Raw genomic sequence first — 6,962 nt, forward strand, 5'->3', positions numbered from 1 at the left:
GCAAACACTTGGAAATTAAATTTTGGTTTCACAAATTTGATTTTAAGTACATAGATTGAAAATACATCAACAGGCCATTCACTTTTCCTTAAAAGCACCAAGTAAATGCAGGCAACATGTAAACACAATACAGCTGATATGCACTTTGACACCACGGTGGAGAGAATACAGAGGTGGCGCCGATGACGATACCGCTACTCGGCTCTCAGTGATTTTGACAGAATCAGCTGTTTTGGTGACGTCATGGTAGAGAAGACAGCAGTAGTGATGTGCTGAGTCAATACTTTTAAGTACCCAATACTCTCGATACTCGGTACCGAAACATTTAGGTTTCGAATAAAAGCGCACATATGCCAAAAATATGGAAAAAACGCCTAACAAAACCCGAATGTAACAGCCAATAGAGCTTTTTTACTGATTCAAATGAAAGATGTATATATGTCGGTTCGATGCCATAATACAGAGAAACCCTTACTTGTTTGAAGCATTTTTGTTCCAGCTGAATCGGACGATATCATTTTTGTAGGCCTGGGACAGATTCTGTAACCAGTTAACGACAATTTTCGAATCGGTATCGGTTTTGTCGACGTTTGATATCAAATATTTGTAAGTCAACAAGTGCGATATCGATCCGAAACTTGTCGCTAACTGGCTACAGAATCTCTCCCCTGAAAGGCTTCTTCATCCGTCAAAGTATTTTTCTTGAACCTTGGATCGACTAAGGTTAAAACTGATAAAATAATATTTTTCAGTGGCGATAAGTTCAAGTGTTTTAGCCGATATCATACAAATTAGTAATGGATGTTTTTTCTAAACCTGAAATGCATATAATGGCGAGGGTTTAATGTAAATAATCGGTATCGGATACCGAAAAGGAAGTATAGGGTACCGAAATCTTTTTTAAGTATTGGGTACCGAGTATTGGGGACAATTCAGCACATCACTAGTCGCCCTCATTCTCGCCGCTCTCAGTTGTCAACTCTACGATGACGTCACGCTAAAATTACTCTCACGAATTCTGCTGCAATCGGCGCAATCTTGTATTCTATCATTCTTGCCTTGACACTTTATCCATTTTTACTCGGAGAAAATTTCGAATACGCTCGAATTTTCGCTCTCTATTACCCATTTTGTTGAGGCATGATTTCTGGGCTATTTTGGGCACACGCGGGATCTCGCATTGCGTACGGGAAAGAAACTACTTAAATATAATTAATCGATTATCGATTCACAACAGCAAAGTTATCAGCAGATTTTTGCGAAAAGTTACCTTGCCATACTTATTTACTACTTAACAAGAATTTTAGCAAAATGTTGCTGATTTTGGTTAAATAAATCATTTATTTCAAAGAAATTTTTATTTATTATTTTTGTAAATTTCTGGAAACCGATTGAAACCTGTGATTGAAATGGTTTCGGTATCGTTCCTTTTCAGGTCAAGAAACGGTTACGGTTTCGGTTTCTGTTTTGAAAAACGAAACGGTTTTAAACGGTTACGGTTTCGGTTTGGGTTTCGGTTTCATTCCTTGAATTTAAGTGACCGATGAATGTGAAACGGGAATCAAAAACAACACCCAAATCCAGGATTTCATCAATGCTGGATAAAATGCAGTTTCCAAGATAGTACGACAAAAAAATTGGAACGAAGTTTCGAAAAGTTGATTTTAGAGAATTTATTAAATTAAGGAATAAACGGTTTTTGTTGCACCAACTATAAAGGTTATCGAGATCTTCCTGTAAACGAAGCATAATTAGCACAACGTACTCTTAGATATAATTTTAAATCATCGAGAAATGTCGTTAATAAACAAAAGAACCAATAATGGCCCAAGAACACTACCTTGTGGCACACCTGACGATGAAACGAATCGATATGATCTAGCATTATCTACAACTACTACTGAGTATCGGTTACTAAGATAGGATTTAAGCCAATTAAGAAATTTTGAGTGAAATCCCATTTTGGAGAGTTTTGCGATTAAGATACTGTGTGATACTTTGTCAAATGCCTTGGAAAAGTCTGTGTATATGGGTATCCACTTGACAACCAAGCTCGACCGATTTTATACAGTATTGTGAGAGGACGGTTAGGTTGGTAACAGTAGACCGACCACTAACGAATCCATGTTGATAAGGACTAATTACATTTTTAACTGCAAAATAAAATTTATCCTTGATTGATAATTCAAAAAGCTTTGATACTGTAGTAAGTTTAGAGATTGGTCTATAATTTAAAATGTTATTTTTGTTCCCGCTCTTACGTATAGGAGTAATAAATGAAATTTTGAATTGATCAGGAAATACACCCGTAGATAGGGATTTATTAAAGATTAAAGTAATAGGTGCGGATAAGGAACATTCACACTAGAGATGGGCGCGTGATAGGAGGCCCCGCGGGACCCACGGTACTGATTTAAAATTGACGTGCCCATCTCTAATTCACATATTTTAACTAGGAAACTAGATAAACCATCATTATCCAGCTTTGTAGATATTTTGAGTGCTCTAATACTGGAAACAACGTCATCCACTGTTATTCTTAATGCACCGAAATCTATGCATGAATCAATTTCACCGTACGTTGTATCATCCAACACGTATACATCGTTATCAAAATTAGAGACAAAAAATCGGCGAATACCCGTTTGATCATTGAGAAACATTGTCGCAGGAATATCTGAAACAGATTTTTTTGATTTTATGAAGCTCCAAAACGTTTTTGGGTTGCTCTTTATGTTACGTTATTGCATGATATATTCATTATGTTATGTTATTGCATGATGTATTTATTATATAAAAATTTATTGAGACAGTTAAACTCGTTCAAATGGAGCAAATACTTTACTAGTGGTTATATAAACTTTATAGAACTTATTTCTAAGATTTTTTAATTTCTTCAACGCTTAGTATACCACGGCAATTTATAAACTTTTTTTGGACGAGTCGGAATGAGCTCAGTGAAGATTTTCTTTACATTAGTTAGGAAGATACGATAGCAATCAGAGACTTCGACCTAACTAAGTAGTTCCTCCCAATTAATAGCATTTAATGCGTTGTTTAGAAGTTCCGGGTCACATAAATTGTAATTAAAATCTGGGCCACAACTAGATGTGGAACAGGTATGAAAATTATAAAAGTTTATTTGTAGGACTAGCGGTACATGATGCATATCCGGCTCAGAAATTGGGAAATCACATTCTTTCAGGTGGAAATCAAAATTACTACTGACAAAGATTAGATCTTGCATTCTAGATAACTTTTTTAAATAGGAATTAATTTGTACTAAGTCCGCACCGAGAAGACTATCAATTAGGTAAATTTCGTGTGATTTATTGACATTCCAGGCCATAAGAGAACTATTATTAGGTACCATAGATAGGTGACTTTATTTAGATTGAAATCGCCAAGAACGCATAGATGACTCTTACTGTCTGAACCGACTGCAACTGAAATATTAGTTATATTGTACATATGCGCAGGATATAAGTCATCAGAAATAAGTGGCGGAATATAGGACGCACATATATACAGTAGATTAGTATCGCCACGTATAGTTACACGTAACTGGTCAAGTATAGTATCGGCATTTAAAATATCAAATGATTCTGAGCGCAGGTTCCGTTTAACAGCAATAAGAACACCTCCTCCTCTTATGCACTTGTTTTGACCGAGTCCCTGTCTTTTCTATAAATATTATACAGCTTTAAGTCACAAATTTCAGCATCAAATATGTCAACATTTAACCACGTTTAAGTGAGAATTATTATGTCATATTCATAGAGAGACAAGAACAATGTAGCTGAGATCAGTTTCGTTCTCATACCAGATACATTTTTATAGTAGATCTTCAGCGCAGAAAGAGATTTAGACTCCACCATCGAGGAAGCATTGTCAGATTGACGGGCGTTTATTTTATTATGTCTATTTTTCCTTCCTTCTGAAAAAATTGAAAAGGACGTACCTTGACATTTGTTGGCCAAAGTACGGGATTCAATAGCACGTCTAGAGAGAAGCGGCTACTCCAAGCTTGAAATTTATTTTCTTTAAAATGGTCACCTCGACTCCTTTTTTAACTAGCATAAAGCAAAGTAGATCATCGCCTGATATCGTTCTCGGTTACCGTATGCTTAAAAGAAGATAGGTGAATCCATTTTTTCGTAGCTATTACGTCAAGACCGGAATTATTATTCAGACCAATGACAACATTACGAACACTTTTCGTTTTTAGTCCTGTTTTTAGTGGCATCTTCCCACTGTGCGGTTGGGTGAGAATTAATAGCATTAATAGATCAAGTATCGGCCATAGGTAGGCGGGCAGCAACATCAGCGTAACTTTGAGAGGAACCAAAAATATTAGCCGCAGCAGAATTACTTGGATGAGCAGCATTAGACGGGGAGGTTACCATGCATTATCAGATGCACTGTTAGTTGGGCCATTAAGAGAAATAGCAGCCGAGTCCAAGAATGATAGAATACAAGATTGCGCCAATCGAGCTGAGAGCAACTGGCCGTGACGTCAATAAATACCAGAATGAGAGAGCAAAGACGAATTCAATAAGAAAAAGAAGAAGAATCGAACAGCTGGGGCGAAATTGAAAGGTTTGTTTACAAAGTGCATAATAAATCGCGGATTTACGGAATTATTTAGTTTTAAATGGTAAATTGGTTGTTTAAAAGTAAAGAATGTGTACTTATTAAATGCAATGCAAATCGCTGAAAGTGTTAAATCACTGCAATCACTATAATGATTTGCATTTTTTCAGTAATTGAACAAATACCAGCGGGCAGCCAGCGGGTCAGTTGCTGGTAACAATTTGCAGAACGATTCCACGGTGATCGTTGCATCGTCGTCAATTAGTGAAATCAGTAACCAAGCTTTTAAAATAAAGGAAAACCTCCTACTCCGCTATACATATAATTACTTTGATTATTTAGCTACTTTTCCGGCAGCCGCAACAAACGCTGGCCCAAGCCTGCAAATTGTTGCCAGCAACTGACCCGTTGGCTGCCCAGTGGCATTTGTTCAACTACTCAAAAATGCACTTTGTAAACAAACCTTTTGGGTGTTGGCCACATCAAGCGGCTCATCTGGATGAAATGAAAAGGCTGTTAGATGTAATGCAGGAACGTGCTTCCGATGTTGAACATCAGTTCAAAGAAAAGTCAAATGAGTTGGAATTGGCGCAGCTTATCATACGCCAGTTGTCGGATAAGGCCAATGTAAACCAAGGCGGCAATCGTATAGAGACCTTGACGTAGACGCAATTTATGTACGAGGAACAGATTAGAGACTTACAACTAAGTTAGAAGTAGAAGTGCATTTGAAGATGTTTACATTATTATGTTTACGCATTTCTTACAGTCTATGGTGCAGGAATTTATGCTGGTCACAAAATATATTGGAAAAACATAGCAAGTGCATATGCCAAGTTGGAAAAGTTTACAATGCGTGAGTATAAAATGAAAAGGTGTTCTTAATTATAAATATAAGTAATATTAATATTAATATTAATTAATTAAATACCTTTTCTTTTGCAGTGGCCAAAAAGAAGAGTCTTTTTGATGATCGACCGCAAGAGATTCAAGAATTGACTTACATCATGGTGTATGCGTTACAATCTAAATTAGCCAGCATGGGCACCGACTTCAAACAGTTGTATACTGTCGTACTGTTGTATTTCAGAAACTTTAAACGGCTAAAGCTATATATAAGGAATTCGCAAGCTAACATAAAAGTTTTATTATGAAATTTCACACAATTAAAAAATTGTTGGTGGTGATTTATGCAACCTCACAAACGCGGTTTTGCATTATCATGATACGCGGTTTTGCATTGTGTTGATACGCGGTTTTGTACTTTAAACGACGACTTGAAAAGGGCGCTATGTAAAATTTGTTCGATTTTTAGTTTTTGATGGATTACGTACCAGTATTTAAAGTAGTTTCATGTCCGGTAACAACAGAGTGCAAAATCTTTTTATATTCTGAAAAAATAGCATCAAATGTTAAGTCTTCTTCCAAAAGTCGCTATCATACTTCTCGAGCGTTTTAAAGCTCCTTTGAATAATATCGATGTGCAGAGATGAAGTAATAAAATAAAATCCAGTTTTGAAACATTTATTTATTAAAAAGCTTTTTCATTTTATTTTAAACAAAATAAGTAAATTTAAATAACAAATTCTTTTTTTAAATAGTCCGAAGAAGATGTATTGGTAGATATTTCGTCATTAAATAAGGTGACCAGAATTTTTTAGCATTCTAGGAGGGCAAATACTCCACATTGAAAATTTGTTTTATATTTATTTTAACACATAAATAAAGTATAAGTTAACATGGTTAAAAAAAGGAAAAATAATTCCATGCACTGCGTACATATTGCCGTTGATTTTTGGCAATTGTTTTTTGTTGACAGTGTTGCTCATTTTCTTCCATATAAACAAATTTCGAACGTACTTTGTATAGAAGAGAATGAGTGGCGCCGTAAATGAAAAATGCCAAAAATAAACGTTATTTTGTAGCCATATTAAACTCGCACTTTATTGTACTAAAGTTGCATGGGCTACCCCATACCTGCATACCCAAAACCATAATTCTTAAAAAAAGTGAAAAATTTTGGTAAAAATTCGCTGAATTTTTATAATTTTGCACAAGGTTTGGAATGTGAATTTTTATGGTGTTTTTTATGAAATGAGCAGTATTTTTATAAGAAAATAATTGAAATTAAATAATGGGAGTCTTCATCTAAAGTGATAAATTGATAAACTACTAAATTTATCAGTTTATCCGCATTCTTTCCAAAGTCGTTTGATAAAGTGATACATTTTAGTTAAACAGATTTCCATACTAAGTTTGACAGTTCATTTATCAAACTGATAAATTTATCATTTTATCAACAGTTTATCACTTTTGATGAAGACCCCTAATATAAAAATAAAAAGTCAAAATTAGTTACTATGTAGCGC

General features: G+C 35.1%; 1 long non-coding RNA gene across 1 annotated transcript; it reads left to right on the forward strand.

Moving 5' to 3' along the window:
- Positions 1 to 2,910: 2,910 nt before the first annotated feature.
- LOC118749808 lies at positions 2,911 to 5,797 on the forward strand. The gene is made up of 4 exons (XR_004994289.1): positions 2,911 to 4,599; positions 4,764 to 4,866; positions 4,936 to 5,449; positions 5,539 to 5,797. It is a non-coding gene; the product is annotated as an uncharacterized LOC118749808 (long non-coding RNA).
- The last annotated feature ends 1,165 nt before the right edge of the window (positions 5,798 to 6,962 follow it).

Source organism: Rhagoletis pomonella, unplaced genomic scaffold, assembly GCF_013731165.1.
Source record: "Rhagoletis pomonella isolate Grant_MI unplaced genomic scaffold, Rhpom_1.0 Rhpom_scaffold_00055, whole genome shotgun sequence".
NCBI lineage: Eukaryota > Metazoa > Arthropoda > Insecta > Diptera > Tephritidae > Rhagoletis > Rhagoletis pomonella.